The 20,822-nt window shown below is 39.3% G+C and overlaps 1 pseudogene; it reads right to left on the reverse strand.

Annotated features, from left to right (window-relative positions):
• Nucleotides 1-6,062: 6,062 nt before the first annotated feature.
• LOC148162973 (uncharacterized) lies at nt 6,063-8,533 on the reverse strand (annotated as a pseudogene).
• Between the last annotated feature and the right edge of the window lie 12,289 nt (nt 8,534-20,822).

A 20,822-nucleotide genomic window follows, 5' to 3' on the forward strand; every position in this document is an offset into this window, starting at 1 on the left:
AGGAAATCAAACAGAACCAAAGAATATAAAAAGAAGTATTAACAAAAGCAGAAAGTGATATTTTAAAAACAACTTGTAAAAATAGTTAACTGAAAATAAAATATATAAATCTATGAACAGTCCAACTAAGGAAAAAAGGGGAATAGAGTCACATATATGCAAATTGAGACACATTAGGAAATATTATGTACAATTTCTACTCAATACATTTGAAAATCCAAATGAAATGGAAGAGTTTTACAAACTGACCCAAGGAGAGGTGGAAAACTTACATAAACTGATCATCAAAGCATAAAAGAGACTCTTAAATACAGAGAACAGACTGGTTGCCAGAGGGAGGTGTTTGGGGGGATGGGTGAAATAGATAAAGGGGATTAAAAGTGCACTTATCTTAATGATCACTGAGACATGTACAGAATTGTTGAATCATCATATTGTACACCTGAAACTAATATGAACTGTGTGTTAATTATTCTTCAATAAAAAATATAAATGAAATTTTAAGAATAAAAACTCACACACATGAAAAAGAAACTGAAAGAAGATCTATATTTCTACCCTCCCTCTCCCCAAACAAGCACCAGGACAAAATGGTTTTATGGGTATTACCAACTTTTCAAAGGAACAGCTTGTGTCTAAGTTACACTGTAAAATAAGAAAAAAAAATTCAAGTTTGTTCACAAGTACACACAATCATGATATTAAATCAGGAAAAGGACATCATCACACAGAGGAAAACTATAAATGAGAGCTTCCCAACAAGTGTGCTGTGGATGGGGTGTAGGTGTCATTTATCTCCCAAGGCCTTGGGGGCAAACATGCAGAGCCTGAGAAGCCAGCCGCCTCTGCCCTCAGCAAGCCTGCCCATTTACCCCAGTGAGCCACGATGTGAAAAAGGGAAGGAGGCACTGCTCTAGGCACTTGTTAATATAGAGTTTTATATCCTAAATCAAAGATCGACAGTCAGAACACTACTAACAACTCAATGTTATTCCAAGAATGCAAGCATATCTCAACATTAGGAAACCTAATAATGTCATTAGCCACATTAATGGATTAAAGAGAATAACCATGTTATCACCCCGGCAGATGCCAAAAAAAAAAAAGACATTTATACCATTCTATATCTGTTCCTGACAAAACTATAAGTCAATCAGGAATCAAGACTAGAAGGGTATTCCTGTAACTTGAAAAAGGTTATCCATCAGAAACAATGGCAATCATCAATTCTTTTAATGGCAATCATCATATTTTAAAGTGAAAAGGGGTATTTGTGTTAAAGTCAAAAACAAGAGAAGGATGCCTGCTCTTTATTAATCAATATAAATCTGCACTGTCCTAGAAATCATAAGATCTTTATCAATGTAGTAGAAGGAAAAAAAATAGATACAAACATTAGCAAAGAAAAGACAAATGTTCCATTATTTATAACTGACATGACTGTGTACCTAGGACTTCAGGCTAATTAACTGGAAAACTAACAGAGCTAAGAACAGAGTTTAATATGAGGCCTGGATACAAAACAAACGCAAAACTCTGTATCGTAAAGATGTCAGTTCTTGACACAAAAGGTCAGAGGCAATTCAAGGGATTTTTTTTTTAATAGAAGTTGACGAGTTGATTCTAAAATTCATCTGAAAAAAGGAAATGCACAAGAATAGACAAGTAAATTCTGAAAAATAAAAAGAACAATGAAGGGAGAAGAGCAGTCCCATCAGATTTCAAAACCCATTATAACGTTAGAGTAATTAAAGCAGTGAGGTAGTAGCTCAGTAAAAGACAAAACTGAACAGAAAAGAAACATAAGCATACCCATATACTTCATGATTCAAAAAGAATTCCAAATTAGTGCAGATATAATAGAGTAAATACAGTAAATAAATTAGGAAAACTATCTATCTCTTCTGAAAAAAAACAACAACACGTAAGTCCCTGCTTTCCACCACACACACACACACACACACACACACACACACACACACACACACAATCAATGCCATATGGACATATGGATTAAAGCACTAAGCAATAAAAAATATATAACATATTCAAAGAAAATAGAGAGCATTTTTAAAATGTTGAAATACAGGTGCCTACCTAAGTATGAGACAAAACCAAGAAAACTACAAAAGAAAGATTAATACATTTGTCTATTTCCATAATTAGATCTTTAAGGCAATACTACCGTAAATAAACTTTTAAAAAGACAGATGACAGACATCTGTGGCAGAGAGCAGACAAAAGGACACCAGCTCTAATGCCCAGAGACCTCCTACAAATCAACACAGAAAAAAGACAAATGATTCAACAGAAAAACAGGCAAAGGACATGAACAAGCATTCTCCAACCGAAGAAATACAAATAGCTAAGAAATACATTAAAAGGTGCTTGACTTTACTAGTGATTAGGGGAAAATAACTTAATGGAATGAGATTGGATTTTTCATCCAAAATGCTGACAAATTAAAAAGAATGATAGCGTCCACCACGCCAAGAGGGCAATTTAGCTCAAATCCTTTGATCTAGCTGTTCCATTTTTACAGTATCAGCCTGTAAAAATACTTCTAAATGAGCAAAAGATAGATTAAAAAGAATGCTTTTTATAGCATTATCTGTACTAGTAAACACACTGTTAACAATCGAAAGATTGATCATGTGGCAAGAGTTGGGTAAATTATATAGTACACTTTACCAGGGCATTCTACTAGCTATTACAACAATGACTTTCTATTGAGCAGCGGGTGGGGAGGGCAAGTTGTAGAATACTATGTATAGGATAGTTTCATTTTGTAAAACACACCAAGGACACAAGCACATAGAGAGAAAAAGTACTTGGAAGATACAAAGCAAACAAATAAGCATGGCTGTCTCTGGACAGTGGGACTGGGAGAGGGATACTTTCACTTGTTACTTTATATACTAATGCACTTTTTACTTTTATAATAAGTATATGCTACTTTTGTAGCAACAAAAAAGTAAGCTTACTTCATAACATTTGGATTAAAAAACAAGTATAAGAAAGCATAAAAAAAAATGATGTGAAATCTCACTACACGAAGACAATTGTTATTAACATGTCAATACTTTTTCAGTCCCTGTTATGCATGTTTACTGTATTTGAGATCTTACTCTATGTAATTTAGGGCTTGTTTTTCAATTCATATTATAGAAAATTTAGAGAATAAAGAGGCACAGGAGAATAAAAAGCCCATGCACTCCAACCACCAGAAGATAACTGCTTAAAATTTCATGAAATTTGAGTGCACTGAATTGTATTATGAGTGATCCATGCACACTGTCATAGATCACGCACACAGTCTCATTGATCTATGCATGGCCCTCTTTTATTTTTACCCATTAAATTATTTTAGTTAATTTTCATAATACTCATACAATTATTAATAGTCAATGGCATGCTTTTAATTTATTAAAATTATAAATTATATAATGAACACCCACCCACCCACTGAACCTGAGCACTAGAATACAGACAAGAACTTCAATCCATTTCCATGATCCTCTCCTATTCCAAGCCCCTTTCTTAAGCCCCAGTGACCATTATCCTGAATTTGATTCTCCTTTGCTTTTTAATAAAATACTTTAATCCCAAATATATATGTACACCTAAATAATATAACATCTAGTTTTACTTGTTTTTGAGTAATATAGAAAGGATATCCTATTATATGTAGTCTTCTGGGACTTGGTACCTTAATTTAACATTATATAAGTACAATCTACCCCGATTATGTTTAGCAGTAGTTCATTCATTTCACTGCTGTATAATATTACATTGTCTAAATATACCACAATTTAGCCATTTTCCTTTTGGGACTTTCACTACTAATATATTAGTGTATATTCTTCTGATCATTTTTCTGAGGACATTTATATAGTTTCATTTTTAAAAATTTGAATATTACAATACATACTTTCATGTGACCTGCTCCTCTCACTAATGGGATCTTATGGACATATTCCCGTTTCAGTAAATATTCTTCAATGGTATAAACTTAAATGGCTGCATAGTATTCCATCATATAGTTAGCACACAATTTTATTTTTTATTTTTTTTTTATATTTTGTATTTTTTTATTGTTGGACGTCTGGATTGCTTATAATTTTTTTGCTCTGATAAGCATCATGAGGCACATATCCCTTGACTCAGCAACTCTCCTCTAAGAATTTATCCTAAGAGCTGACTAGGGGCGCCACCTGGGTGGCTCAGTCATTAAGTGTGTCTGCCTTCGGCTCAGGTCATGATCCCGGGGTCCTGGGATCAAGCCCCGTGTTGGGCTCCCTGCTCAGCGGGGAGTCTGCTTCTCCCTCTACCTTTCCCCCCCTGCTTCTGATCTCTTTCTCTCTCTCTAATAAATAAATAAAATCTTAAAAAAAAAAGTAATACCTGACCAAATTTGCACACAGTCATGGACAGGGTCACCATGCAGGATGACACGGTCTGTGCTCTGCACAACTTGTGTAGTGTATGTGCTCATCACAGCAGTTTTTAGAATACAAAAAAACTCGGAAGAACCTAATGCCCACCAAAGGGAGATAAAGTAAATAAGTTATGTATTAAAATTAGAACGTAGACTCACAGCTACTGACATGGAAAGATGTTTACAATTTATTAAGTGGAAAGAACAGGTTAAATGGCAGTAGGATTCCATTTCGTAAAAGAACAAACATGTCTGTGAAAAAGGGTGGAAACACATACACCAAAAACTTTATAGCATTATCTCTAAGTATTGAGTTTATTTGAGATTTTAATTTTTTCACTTTGCTTGCTTTTATTTTGAAGTGTTTTCAACAGTAAAACTTGATTACATTATAATAAGATGAATAAATAATGAGCTTTTCATGCACAATCGTTTAAATATTTTTCCTGAATATATTTTCACACTGTAAGAACTTTGGAAGAAAAAAAAGGAACACCAAGAAGTAAACAAAAATCACACATAATCTTACCTACCTAGAGATAATTAGTTCACAATCTCTAATGTGTTTATTTCTAGTCATTTGTCTCTGATTATATATATTTAAGATAATTGCAATCACACTTTATATAATCTTGTATGCTGATTTTTCACTTAACATTATATAATATCAACATACCATAAATATTTTAATGAAAGAATATTCCATCACATGGAAATAGCACATTTATTTAATCATGCCCGTAAAGTTAGACCCCTAGGCTTCTCTGTTTTTCTCTATACCAAATAACTATGTGAGGAACATCTTTGTGCATGAATTATCCACATTTTAGATGATTTCCTTGAACATATTCACTGAAGTGAAAATACTAAGTCAAAGAGTACCAACATTTCTATATCCCTTGATATATATTGCTCAAACTGTACTTACTATATATTTTAAGGCAGCATGGAGAGGTAGGGAAAAAAAAAAAGAAGTCAAAATACATGGATCTCATGCCCATCGTTAGTACTTGCTATTTAACCTGATTGGGTAAAACTGATATAAAAACATCCATCTTAATAATCAAATAAGAAAATAGATCCTCAGTCACCATAAATGTTACTTCCTCAGGAATGCTTTCCTTCACCTTCCAGACTCTCACAGCATCCTATACTTACTTTTCCTTCATGGTCTTGCAACAACTGATAAATAATTTTTCAATTATTTGTACACTGTCAGTTTTCCCTAGGTGATTTTAAGCTCCTTTGAAATATGCCTGGCACACAGCTGGCGCTCAATAAATATTTGTTGAATGAATGAGTAGATGAGTGATGGATGAAATGACAGCACTTTGCAAAATAAGCCACTAGACATTTGGGAGGTATTTCAATTTTAATAATAATTATTATTATGATTCATTTGTATTACTATGTAGATGATTCTGTATCTTTAGAGATTCCTTGTCTAACCATAATTTCATTATGTAGCTTTGATGTTTGTCATGCCAGCCAGAGGCATGGTGGCCATGTTGCTGGAAGCACCTGGTAGGAGCTGAGACTTGGAGAACCAAGTAGTTAGTTCTCTAGTTCAGCATGCTGGGAGTTAGGAAGTTGTAGTTACCATTAGCTGAATGCAAGGCAGTGGTCAGGAATCTAGGAGGTCAGTGATATTTGAAGAAACAGGTGAATCCTAGAGGTCAGAAACAAACTAATGGTTAGTGGTCTAGACAATAAGGTGCAAAGTGGAGAATGGTCAGTGATAAGGGATTGAAGTAGATGGGAGAGTCAAATTCCAAGCACCAGTACTCAAAGCATGGAGATGTGAAAATGATTCTAAAGCAAATGGTACTTGAACTCAGTGCTTCCTTATATTATTTCTGCCCAAACCGAAAATCGTATTAGGAAGTGTTTGTGTCTAGTTCCATATATACGGGCAAGGGAATAATAGTAGCTAGTTGAGGAATGAGATCTGTGAACACAAATAGGTTCCGATAGTGACAGGATAAAGTAAGACCATTTGTACTAAGATCTGATAATAGTCTGCACATAAAGTCGGAGCAATCAAGCTTTGGATCCCATAATTCTCAACTTGACTTTCAACAGCAGATATTATAGCACAGTGGTTAGGATCATGGACTCTGGCAACAGGCTAGCTGTGTTCAACAGGCTAGCTAGCTCTCTCATTTATTAGTTGTGTCCTTTGGACAAGTTACTTCCCCTCTGTGTTAGTTTCATCATCTGTAAAACGGAGATGATAGAACCTACACCTCAGTGGGTTCTTGTGAAGATTAAATGAGGTGATGCATGTAAAAACCTTAGAACAGTGCCTGGATGTAGCAAATGCTATGTTAAGTGTTGTTGTTGTTGTTGTTATTATTATTATTATTATTAGTCACATAAGACCAAACAAAAATTGGCAGTATAAGAAATGGATAAATACACTGTATTAACATACTCTATCTAAAATAATACAGTTTCTAAACGAATTTTTTTCATTAAAATAAGAATTTCATTTGTACCTAATCATAGTTGACTATATAAACACTATAAGCATTACCAAAGTAGCAAAATTTATCACAGTAATCCCATTGACGTGTTTATTTTATAGATGTTTTACGTACACCATCTTAAAAAGTTGTAAATACACAAATCCTAATAGCAAAAACACTATTAAGCTGCAATACAGTTGATCCATAGAATCTGGTTTATAAGAAGGAATGCCTTATTAAATTTTTTGAGGCTAATTCTACTGGAAGCAGGATTATTTGTGTTGGAAGACCTGTCTGTGGAAAGATCTGAACATGGAAAGGCTCGGACTTGGGAAGACTCCTTTTAAAAAGGTCTGGACCTGGGGAAAGGTCAGAAGACCTGGACTATGGAACATATTAGAATACCTGGATATCGTAGACACTGGAAGACCTGAATGTTAGAAGACCGGTACCCTGGAGACGCTGGAAGACGTGGATATTGAGCCCGCTGTTGGAAGACTGGGTAGTTGTTGGAAGACGCAGAGATCCCGGAAGACGAGCAGATGCAGGAAGACGAGCAGATTCCGGAAGACGCAGGGACGCCGGAAGACGCAGAGATGCTGGAAGACGCAGAGATGCCGGAAGACGCAGAGATGCCGGAAGACGAGCAGATGCCGGAAGATGCAGAGATGTCGGAAGACGAGCAGATGCTGGAAGCCCTGGAGATGCTGGAAGCCCTGGAGATGTAGGAAGACAAGGATTTTCTGGAAGACGTGGCTTAGTTGGAAGACGTGGATTTTCTGGAAGACGTGGATTTTTCTGGAAGACGTAAATTTGTTGGAAGACGTGGGTAGGCTGGAAGACATGAATTTGATGGAAGACACACAGCTTTGTTGGAAGACAAGGATTTGCTGGAAGACGTGGATTTTCTGGAAGCCATGGATTTGATGGAAGACATGAATTTTCTGGAAGACTTGGAGGTCACTGGAAGACATGGATTTCCTGGAAGACATGGCTTTTCTGGAAGACGTGGATTTTCAGGAAGACCCGAATTGTCCGGAAGACCTGGATTGTTTGGAAGATGTAGATTTGCTGGAAGACCTGGAGGTTACTGGAAGACATGGATTTTCCGGAAGACGTGGATCTCTAGGAAGACGTATATTTGTTGGAAGACCTGGATTTAGTGGAAGACATAAATTTTCTGGAAGACGTGGCTTTACTGGAAGACCTGGATTTACTTAGTGGAAGACATAAATTTTGTCTGGAAGACTGGATTGGTGGAAGACATGCATTGGTTGGAAGACCTGGATTTCTCCGGAAGATATGGATTTGGCGGAAGACATAGATTTTTCTGGAAGACGTGGACTGAGTGGAAGACCTGGATTTCTTTCCGGAAGACGTCGATTGACTGGAAGACCTGGATTTTTCCAGAAGACATAAATTAGCTGGAAGACTTGGATTGATTGGAAGACTTGGATTTGGTGGAAGACATAGTTTTTTCCGGAAGACCTGGATTGGCTGGAAGACCTTGAAATTGCTGGAAGACGTGGATTGTCTGGAAGACCTTGAAACCATTGGAAGACATAGATTTTCTGGAAGACATGGATTTTCCTGGAAGATACGGATTTTGTGGAAGACCTATAATTACTGGAAGACGTGGATTATCTGGAAGACGTGAATTTTCTGGAAGACAAGGATTAGCTGGAAGACCTTGATGCTGTTGGAAGACTTGGAATTTGTTGGAAGACTTGGAGTTGCTGGAAGACCTGGAGTTGTTGGAAGACCTTGACACTGGCGCCATTGGAAACCCTGGACATTGGAGACATTGGAAGCACAGGATGTTGGAGACATTGGAAGCCTTGGATTTGGTGGACATTGGTTATTCTGGACATTGGAGACTTTGGAGACCCTGAATGTTGGAATTCATGGGTATTGGAAGCCCTGAATACTAGAGACATTGTAAGTCCTGTACCTTGGAAGCCTTAAACATTGGAAGATATAGATAACAGAAGATCTAAACATTTAGAAACCCTAAGTCAGAAGCCCTGGGTATTGGGAGACATTTGGAAAACCTGGGTATTGACACATTTGTGTTAAGAAATAAAATTTGGAAGTTGAAATTTTCATGATGCTGGAAGTCAAGGGTGTTGGCAGCCCTGGACATTAGGAGACTTGGACATTAAGATGTCAGGATGTTAAAAGACCTAGTCATTCAGACATTGGGGATGCTGGAACACCTAAACATTGGAAGACCAGTTCTTGGAGATATTGAAAGACTTGGATGGTAGAACTGGTGATAATGAGACACTATAAAACCAGAATTTAGGAGACACCGAAGGTTGTACAAACTGAATGATGTAAGCACTAGAAGATATTAGAAGAGCTGGACTTGGACACAATGAAACACGCAGACTCTAGAAGACCTGCTTATAGGAGACACTGGAAAATTGGGAACATAGAAAAATCAGAACTTAGAACTCTGGACCCAGGAAGACAAGACCTGGATCTTGAAGATTGATTGTTGGAGAAAGTAGAAGACCTAGACTTTTAATTTCCCCCATATTGAGATTAGAAAACCTGCACTGGAGATACTTCAGGCCAGAGAATGGAAGACATGGATGTTTTAACATTTAGAAGATCTGGCAATTGGAGATGTTGGAAGCTATGGTGCACAGAAAACCTGATGTTAGAGACACTAAAGAATTGAAAGGCTTAATCTTAGAGATGCTAGGTCATGTTGACAGATATTGGCGATTTTGAAAGACTTTCATATTAGGACCTGGTATGACATTTAAAGACATATCATAAGGCTACTCTAATAGTCTTTATGCCTATGACATCTCTTTTCCTAAAAAGCAAAACGCAGAGAAAATACATTTTAGGAAGACAACAAAGAGGAAGTGGGAAATTCAAGTAAAAGCAAGTAGTATGAATGGATTGGAACCTACTTTCATGGTCTCAGTGAACTAGATTTCTAGGTCCATATTGTTTGACAGGATGGAAACAATGAATTATCAAAGAATAAGCAATATCAAGGCTTGGAGAACTACTTGGCTTTAGATAGGAGTCAGCAAATGTTTTCTATAAATAGTTAAGTTTTTAAAGGTCATATGGTTTCTATTGGAAGACCTGGAGTTGTTGGAAGAACTATCCAACTCTGTCATTATAGCGTAGCCATAGACAATACATAAATGAGTGGGTATGGTTTTGTTGCAATAATACTTTATTTAAGAAAAAAAAAAAAAACAGTTGGACCAGATTTTAACAAAGGGCCCTAGTTTGCCAGGCCCAGCTCTTCATGCCAAATCTAGGGTATAGTAAGTACATTAGGTACATTCCAGGCTAGCATTCACATGCAAAAGAATGGATAGAGTACTTTGAAGCCCAGTGGTAAATAAACATACTATGTATGTGATGATGCTCAAGACATGAGGCTAGCAAGAACCTAAGAATGGAGTTTAGATCTCCACTTACTTGTTTCAGGGACCCAATAAGGATATTTGTATTCAGAGCCAAAATTAAATGGGTAGCATCCAGGACCCCAGGCAAGGGGGACTAGGGTTCAGTGCAGATACCCTAATTTGGTAGGCTGGAAACTTAAAAAGAAAACTAAAGAAGAAAGGCACCTTTTCAGATTGGGGCTATCCTTCCAGGACTAAGCACCACTCACCCAAAGAGAGGGAGTCCTCAGTCCAGGGCAGACAAGAAGTAGCAAAGCCCTCACTCTATTTCCCATGTTCTTCTCATTAGGGCACTCCTCATACCACTGCCAACTAATCAAGAGCCACCTCTAGGTGTCTGTAATGATGGAGGAGAAGAGGAAGGAGACTACAGCTTTGTAGTCTCATCTCAGGCACTCTGGCTTCAGGTAAGAAGTCTAATTTCTGTTCTTACCCACCAGAGCTTAAGTGACAAACTTAAGAGATCAGGGTTGAGTTGTAGGCTGAAGATCCTTAGTGCTTAGTCAGATGGGACCGAGGAAGACACAGACTATCACATATATTCTATGAAAGAGAACACTGGCAGACAAAACCGGTTCTGGCACACTGGGACCGGGTCATGATTTAAAGGCTAAGTAGTGGAATACACAGACAATGGGCGGCCACTGAAGATTTTTGAACAAGCAAGTACCAGAATCAGAACTGTAAACAAGGAATGTTCATCAAGCAGCAAAGTGCTGAAGACTACCAGATATATATACATACACACACACACACACACACACACACACACACACACACACACACACACTAGGACATGAAAGACTCCCAGATAAAACAGTAAAAGGGTTGGGATGTGAGTTATGAGGCCACCGTGATCATCCGGGTGAAGTGGTAATGGGGGCCCAGGGATAAGGCAGTGACAGCTCTATTTCTCTACAGATCCAGCATTGGGATGATGATGAGTACTCAGCATGCTGAAAAGCATGATTTTAAACTTCTTGAATGCTATCAGAATACATCAAATAACAAAGATGTTCAGAAGCTAGTTATGAGGAATTGTCCTCACCTAGTAACACTGCTTGGATATCCCAATTTTCTCTCAAAGGCAGCAAAGCTAATAACTTGGTGGTTTAAGCAAAGTAGATCCTGCATAGTTTTATCTTTAGCTCTTATTAACACAGTGTGACTTCATTATCTCAAAAGTGGAACCAAGTGGACCGATTATTTTCTAGAGAATAGGAATACATCCATGTGAAAAAAGTCATTAAAAGTAACCACTATATAAATAAGTATCATGCAATGGTAACTGCATTCTAAGTAAATCATATATAAATGAAGCTGTAGGTCAAAGAGTAACATAGGGACAAAGGAATTACTGTTTCAGGTCTCTTTCACAAGCACAGAAAAATACTGAAAATCAATTTTTATTCCTTCTCTCTTCTTAAAACCATCATGCTACCATTTTTTGAGGGAAATTAGGTAAAATATCTAAATATTAAAATTTTGCAAAAACAGGAGTAAACTATCATATTTAACTCTATGATGCTAATAATAATAATAATAATGATAATGATAATAATTGCAACAATTTATCGAGCGCTTGCTATGTGCCAGGCACTGTACTAAGCATTTCTTATAATCTCATAGCAATCCTATAATGCAGGTATTTTTGACCCCGTTTTACAGATTAGAAACTCAAGTCTGAAATGGTTAAGAGGCATGTCCCCAGTCACATGGCTGGTAACTGGCAGGAACAGGATTGAAAGCAGGTCTGATTCCACAGTCTCGGCCCTAGGCTGACTTGTCACACCCCGACAGCCCAAGGGTTATCCTGCCAGGACTAAGCACCACTCACCCAAAGAGAGGGAGTGCCCCACCCAGGGCAGACAGGAAGTAGCAAAGCCCCCCTTACCTAAGTCCCATGTTCTTCTCATTATGGTCCTCATCACATCACTGCCAAGTGACCAAGAGCCAACTCTAGGTGTTTGCAAAAATGGGTTAATTATATCACGGACTTTACGCAGTAATGCAAGAAAGCCGAAGTGCAACGTCTTGAGCACAACTAGATTCATATGTAATTCCTCAACATTCATTGTTCATGGTAATGAAATGTACTGTTTAGCCTTTCATCTATTTTCTATTGGATTTTATGGCTCCCAAGAACATATACACTCTGTTCGTACCACAATTTATTTTTGGATTCTTAGGTAAACAAGCACATTGACATCGAGACCATTAAAAGGTAACTCCATGTAAAGTTCAGTGATCAGTGTATTCCGTAGCACAAACATCGTTCACACACTCCTTTCCACTGTACACACTCTCCTCGAAGCCCTTTATTAGCATTCAGGTGGTGGCAGCTCTGTAATCCCAATGTGTGGTTTAAAGAGCCTTCTCTGCATTGTGAACTTAAAAGATCTTAAACAAACAAAAGACTCTTTTTAAATGTAATGCCGGTTTTCTAATCTTCTCTACAAAATTCAGCAGCTTGGGCTCTTCTTTCTCCCCACCTCCTTTTCCTTTCTTTTTGCCAGTGGTTAAATATGTCTGTAAAGAAGGAAACTGCCATGCCCTTCATAATAGTGAACACAAGACTTTACCTGAACCATTTGACAAAAGGAAGATTCTTCTCACTCAAACTGTGTGTAAAATCTTCTAAAAGAAATTTTAGCTTGTCAATTTTGGGGACTATTCTTAATTTGAAAAAGAAAAAGAGAAACGCCCAGTTACATGGCCATGTTGCCATGCATTTCTATTTCTACCACTTAGCCCATACCAACTTTCAAATCTGCCTGTAAGTTCTGCTCACTTGTTAAATTCAGCCATATTGAAATTTCCTGGCTTTTATCCTCATCGATGATACTTCTCAGACTACTTTAACTGGGTATTACCTTAAATAAGAATTAGATTTATCTCAATAATTTATTTCAAATGGCCTGGGCCCTAGGAGAACATTTGCATCTTACCAAGCCAAAGTCGAAGCATTCCTATGACAACTAAACTCATATAATTGTCAGTTACCCATTGTAGTATTTTCTACTAATGGTTCCCGGTTGATGCTCTTCAACTTAAATTTGCTTTCTCTAATTCTGGTCAAATTAAGAGAAAAAAATGCCAAGGCAGTAATCTCAATGAACGGTAAAATTATCAGGAAACCACATTCTCTAAAGGCATATGGAACCACTGATTATACTGGTAAAACAATCATTGACTTAAAACTATTTACCTCTAGATATGATTAAGAATACACCAATTATCCTTGGAACCTTGGAACAGCAACCCTGACACAGAGTTCTTTCTGCTTTGGTTTATGAAAACAATAGACACAACATGTTAAGGTGTTTTCCTCATAATATCTATTGTTTGCCCCAAGCCCTGTAACTCAGAAGAAAAGTAGCAATTATTACAAATAAGAAACTCACAGGAAGTCCCCTCTGTCTTCCTTTTCAGGAAATTGATGCTATGTTTGTTTCTCTTTTTTCTATGCCTCTCTTTTCTGGAAGGGACTAAACCATGGTCAAACTTGAACCAGAAGCACAATTTTTAAAATATCAAGAACACAGTGCAGCAACAATACTACTTACCTTGGTCTCTGTGAAAGGGCTCAGGTACACTCAAAGTCAACCAATGAGACTGATGCAGCTTTCTCTCAAAGTAACAATGTCAGAGATAGAGGGACCTTAGAGACCAAGTGGTCCTAATCTCTCATTTGACGGATAAGGAAAGAGTAGGGTGATTTGAATAAGACCATCCATTGAACTAGTGGTGAAGACAAAATTTGGAATCAAGGTTTCCTAGCTCCTGGGCCCACTACCATTTGCATTGTATTTTCTAGTGCAATTCTGTTTAGACTTAGAACAGCAGTTGGCAACTACAACTATATGAAAAAATCAGTTGAGGAGCTTTCAAAATAAACAGATGCTGACCCCATCCCTGATTCAGCACATCTAGGGGCAGGTCCCAGAAATCTGTAATTTTTAAAGCTCCCCAACTTGATCTGGATGCGTTGAGAACTACTGTGGCTTAGAACAAGCGTGTAAGCTTCGCTGGCACTGGGGGGGGGGGGGGTGTCACTAGATCCACAGCACCCGAAAATGAGTTTTTGACTCTCATCTGCCTCTTTTGAACCTGTTGAGGAATGTCTGTCATCTCAACTGTAACTATGCAAGCAAGCCCTTTTAACTTTCGTATTTTTTCCCCTTTCCCCTGATCACGTCAAACTCAGGCATAGGTAACCCATCATTCAGACCTCCAGGCTGGGGGTGGGGTGGATTACTGGATTTCCACCACCTTTAGGGAAGAAGAAGTTTCAGTCAGAATCGCTTTCCCAGAGGATAGTCAAATGTTCAAATCGCCGCAAGGACCAGATATGAGGACAGACAAGATCTATGGAAATGAACTCTAGCAGCTTCTACTCCTTGATTAGATACGAAAGTAAATGCAGGAGTCCATTCTAAATGCACTGCCCTTCGGGACTGACCGACAGCTACCTCACACAACCGCTGCAAGGCAAGTGCACTGATACCAAACCAGGTAAAAGGCAAGGGTCTGGATTCTTTCTGTTGAAATACAAGTTAGGCTGAATCAGAATTGAAATAAAGTTCAGGATCAAGAGTACAAAGCCAAATTGTGCAGCCAAGTAGAGTAGCTCCCCTCCCTAGGTATGAGAGCTGAGTTCCTGAAACCCTGGCAGTAGAGGAATTTGTGTGGGAGGGATTCACAAGCTTTCAGGGGAAAACTGGGGCAGGCAAGGGAGTATCAGGACAACCCAGACAATTGGTTTGTTCCCTCAAATAAAACACCAAGCAAACTGAAGCTTGTTGGTATTTTCCTAATTTTACATTAGCAGTAGTGATTACTGGGCAATTATTTTCTATTTCTCTCTGATCTCAAGGTGAGGACAATCATGGCGTCAATGCAAACGCAGATATGGGGGAAGAATCAGGACACTTGGGTTTTGTCTGGAGATAAGTAAGCTCAGTCTTCTGCACTACTTTCATCTTCTGCCTTTCTGCCGGATGTTTGAGGAAAGGGTTGGAATGACGAGGTCCGAAGGTCCAGCCTCTTCTCCCCTGTTGAAGCAAACAGAGAGAAAGGACTTACTGGCCTTCATTTGAAGGTTTCTTATTACTGCTTTATAGGGTTGTGGGTAATCATTTAAATCTTGCCTGTAGGTCAATAAACACTCCGTCGAAGGCTCACCTTCCTCTGAATCACTACAGCCATTTCATTTGCAGAGGGGCTGCTTCAACATTCTTCGAGTTCTGGATGTTAACCTACGCTGACCTCTTCTATCAATTTTTGATATGATCATATCTCGGAAAAATTTCTCAACTGTCTTCTGAGGGTGAGAATCTAACAGTTCAGCAAAATGTCACTTCATTCAATGTCTTCAAATCCTACACTTCCCCTCCCCCCAAAATGCTTTGCAGATGCTACAACATTTTCAGTTTCTTCTACCACTGGAAGAAAACTTTCACAGTCCGTTACAACCTCATTCTGAAGTTGCTGTCCGGCCCCATTAGGGGGTGACTGTGTTATTTCTCCCACCGATTCTTCTACTACCATTAAAGCATTACAAATGGAGAAATTTTGCCAAGCTACTTTCACAGTAAGTTCCGGGGTCTCTTTCATTTGATCTTCGAGGAAATCAAATGTACTCCAAGTCCAGGACATCGTGAACAATCTTTAGCACTCCCAGATGCACGGGATGAAGGAGTGGAGTCGTACCGGGGGGAATGGAGATGACTGGAACACGACGATCAGCGGTTACTATCGCACTTTTGTCAGTGGCAGCTGTGTCCGGAATCAGCGACACTTTGAATTCATGATTTTTTCGGTTTAAATATAGTTTAACCTCAGGAACAAAACACTTCAAAAACCAGTCCAAAAAAGAGTTTCTCAGTGGCCCATATTTTATGGTTTCCTTCCATGTAAACAGAAAAGTGTTTTTAGCATTCTTTTTGAAGAGGGCAAGGATTTCGGAATCTGCGAAGCAACATGGATTTACTCTGAAAAGTAGCCAGAAGCACTGGAACGAAACAGAACTTTGAGCTTGTCTTCTCCGGGCTGGAAGCCTCTGGTCTTTTTCTCATCCTTTGCAATAGATGTGCAAGTAGGCACGCCCTTCCGGCGTGGGGCCAGCTCATCGGCGCTGAAGACACAGCCATTTTCCTCAGCTTCTTCAGGTATTCAGGATACTTGGCGGCAGCTTCACGACCCACTTCCTCTGCCAGCCATTTCTTGTCACACAGACCATAGCGTTTCTCAAAGCTATCCAACCACCCATTACTGGCGATGAACGTTACAACGTTTGGTCCAGATCGAAACTGAAACTTGCATTTGTGTGATGCTCACTGGCAGATGATGCATACAGGAGGAGGCCTATTCAGCTTTCTCTGCATTAGAAACCACCCAGGCCAATATTTCCCATTGTCTCTCCTTTGACATTTCAAGCTATGTATGATTTTCTCAATGATTCTGGTGTGCCCCTCAATACACTGGCCCCAATAGCTTTCTCATTTTTCTTTACTGTGCAAATTACAGATCTATTAACACCCCAAAAACACCCTACAGGGGTCTCAGTTTCACCATTATCAAGCATTTCAAGAACTTCATTTTGTTTGCTATAGACATCCCTTTTCTTGCCCTCGTTGCTCTTCTTGCATTTCTATCATCTGTATTCTTGCTTTGCTGCTTGGATGCCATTCTTACTCAAACTTATGCAAATTTACAAGTATTGAAAGTTTTTAGATCACTGTGCAGCACACGACACTAATCTGTGATGTATACGAAGCCAAGGACAACATTCACAAGACAAAAAAGAAAAGCAAAACAGCTTTTGTATGACAACACGTGTGTGCGATCAATGGCAGCAGAGGGAAGGACAGGTGGAAGACCAAGGGCAGAAGCAAGCAACCCCAGTGTTGGTCTTGTCCCATGAGATCGTCAGCAAGATGATATGATGGTGACTTAAACTTGCATATTGTTCCAAAACTCTCAAAGGTGCACACTAGGTCAACTCAACGTTTGCTTGAGAATGACTTGCAGTTGTGACGGGACCACAGAACTCGGGAGTTAAGGTCAGGCCACCAGGCTGAGCTGAGAAGCACAAATATCACCATCTAGGAGAAAGCAGACACAAAAATAGGAAATGAAGCCCGGAACAGAGGCAGACTGCCTGAGTAGCTTTTACATTAGCGAGGAAACAGAAATTTGGAAGAATAATAATATATGCCAAATCGCCCTTACAAAGGCTGTACCAATTTGTATGCTCACTCACAGTGGATGAGAGTCTTTTCTCCCGTATGTTTCCCAACATGAAATATTACCGATCTTTGTAATTTGTGCCAAACAGAAAGTGAATAATAAGGTAGCTCATTTTTGTTTTTTCATTTCTTTAATCATCTTTCCATATGGTGAGTCATTTCTAGTTCTTCATCTTTAAATTGTCTGTTTATATCCTTTGCCCGCATTAGAATGTTTTTCTTGCTGATTTGTAGGCACTATTAGCATATTAGGGAACTCTTATTTTTAACTCTACGTTGCAAACGTTTTGTCCGAGCCTGTCATTTACTTTTTAACTTTGTCTTTTGCCATAAAGATGGTTCAAATGTTCTATGTAGTCAAATGTTTCTGGCCTTGCTTTGAAAAGGCTTCCCCTCCCTAAGATGATAAAAAACATGTTCACATATTTTCCTTCATTATTTTTACAGCTCTGTGGTATTATTTCAAGGTATGAGGAAAGGATGGACTACTCAGTGAATGGTGTTTGGAATAACTGAGCGTCCATCTACAAGAGTGTCAGAAGGCCTCTCAATGGCATTTCCCCTCCGTACTAGAGACAGGGGCTCTTGGTAGAGTCAGGGCCCCAAGATGACCAAGTTGGATGGCTCAATGTTCTCTGGGGGTCAGTATAGCTTGAGGAGGGGAGTGTTTCCAAATGAATCATTAATTACTATACATTTTGCTGGCTTAAGTTCTGTTCCGCTACCAGTCTATACTCCTGCCTTATGTCAACTGAGGTACAGTATCCAGTTCTCCGATCTCTGACCTTCTGATAGTGGCTTCACCAAGAATTACCTGTCACTCACAGTTTTGGCACAACTGGAGAAACTTGGGTATGAGTAGGCTGCTGGGTGAGAACAGGTGATTATTGTTGACTCTAGTAGGTACAATAACAGAACTGTGCTAATGTTGGCAAATAGTTTTTTGGGGGGAGGGGGAGAGCTGAAGCAAATACACATATAACTAGTCACTTATTTTATGAAAAAATGTTAACAATTGTTCAATCCAGGTGGGTGGTAGGTGGCCATGCATTTCACTATCTCACTTCTCTGTAGATTTGAACATTCTCATAATAAAAAGTGTGTGTGCGGGTGTGTGTGCACATGTGTGCATGAGGTAATAATCTCATGCCTCATGGGTACATTTTGGACACTATTCACATAGGTGTCAGTGGCTTTTCAGGTTAAAGACAAGATTCAGAATTACAGCTCAAGAACAACTGATCATTGGAGGGAAATCGCTTTAAATAAAATATTTTCCTCGCTTGAAATCAATAGATTAAATACTAAGGCATCACGAAGCCTGAATCCCAATATCAATTTAAAGATATGAGACTCAATTTCCAAGTCTCCTTTTTCTCTACCAAACCCGAACAGAAGATTTAATAGCAATTTTATCCAAAACCAGATTACCTGAACCTGGGGACTGCTTAACTTCATTATACTAATAACAACTCTCTTCTATACCATACAGGAGATGGAGATGGGGACGCCTGGGTGGCTCAGTTGAGTGTCTGACTCTTGGTTTTGGCTCAGGTTGTGATCTCAGTGTTGTGGGATTGAGCTCTGCACTGGGCTCCGTGCTCAGCAGGGAATCTGCTTGAAGATTCTTTCTCCCTCTCCCTTTGCCCCTCTCCCCACTCATGTGCGCGTGCTCTCTCTCTCTCTCTCTCTCTCTCTCTCTCTCAAATTAATAAATAAATAACATCTTTTTAAAAAGAGATGGAGATGTATGAAAGGAAATAAAGAGCAAACAAGAGCATAAAAACAGATCACCCAGGGCAGGAGGAATGACTACTATATGTTTAACTAAATCCCTGGGTAAAACTTCATTCAACCAACTTTCAAAGGATAAAATGTGCCTTGTACCCACAACATTCACTTTGGGTCAGAGTTTCGCCTCGTGTTCTGTGCCCTTGCTAAGGATATGTCACTTTAGTAAGATACCGGCATCAAGCTAGTGTGAAGAGTAAAGCCTCTGAAATAAATGTCCTATTACCTTTCGGTTCTGTGAGCCGTACAGAGCCCGGAAGCTGTGAGGATGCTATTAAATAGCGACACAATCACGTGCACCCCTTCTCAAGTACATGCATCTCAAGGGTTGAGGGTGTCATGCCATTCGTCTAGCCCTTGTGATTCCAAGGATGCCCGGCATGTTCTCTCAGGAGAAATGAAGCCTAGCTGATGGAGCTTTGAATTGAGGTGCACACTGCTCAGGTGCCCAAAAGGGCAGGAGGATCTCAGGATGTTTTTTTTTTTTTTTCTGTCGGCGGCATTTCAACAGAGAAGAACGAAGACTTTTTCCACAGGCCCCGCCCTGTGAGGATTTGTCTGGACAATCCGGGGTGAGTTCATCACAGCCTCTGCTTTGAAAGGACATTTGGTCTCGAGGTGTTTGCTGTCATACAAGCTGTGCAGAGCGATCGGTTTCCCCCTTCTCAAGTCTTAACACACACACACTCAAGCGGCGAGCTCAAAAAGTGCAGACCCTCTGAATCATTTAACCTTTTCAAGTCTCATACCCATAAATGGTAGACAATGGTGAGAGGTCCAGGAGAAATCTTATTTTCTCTCAAAATGTATAAACTACCCACAAAGCATTTGCTAAGATGATAAGCAGAGCTGTCACGCCACTGACTTTTGAGCCCAAAGAGCCCAAATCGAGCATTTCAAAAGCAAACCCTCATGATAAAAAATTTCAGACATTGTCTCCTCAGTCAACTCATGCTGATCATGTATAAGGCCATGTGAGATGAGGAATAAAGAAATGAACTGAGAAAAAAAAACCTGACCTCAAGGAACTTAGTCTCCCAGAGAAGGCAAATATAACACAACAGAAAGTAAAAAGCCACACATTCCATAAGAATTGCAAACAATGTGTTATTGGGGCCTAATCCGCCCCCTTTTGTCCATTTCTACTTCATCTGCCCTGGTTCAGGCCCTTGTCTTTCCTCATCTGAAGAATGGTGTAGCTTCGCAAGTCGTCTGCCTGCCATTCAAACCTAGGGACCGCACTGCCTCCCGAGCAACCTTTCTAAACTACGGGTCTTAATCCAATCCTGCCTCCATTTTAAACCGCACCAGGAGTCTCGGCGGCTTATCGAAGAACATCCAACCTCCCTCAGTATGATGGTGCCTGCCTCCTTTCCCAGGCTGATCTTTCACGACATCATCTACACCGTAGCCAGATAAGGGGCGATGTCAATCC

Source organism: Eumetopias jubatus, unplaced genomic scaffold (assembly GCF_037043125.1).
Source record: "Eumetopias jubatus isolate StellerSeaLion01/CBP00866 unplaced genomic scaffold, mEumJub1_p1.0 scaffold_11, whole genome shotgun sequence".
NCBI lineage: Eukaryota > Metazoa > Chordata > Mammalia > Carnivora > Otariidae > Eumetopias > Eumetopias jubatus.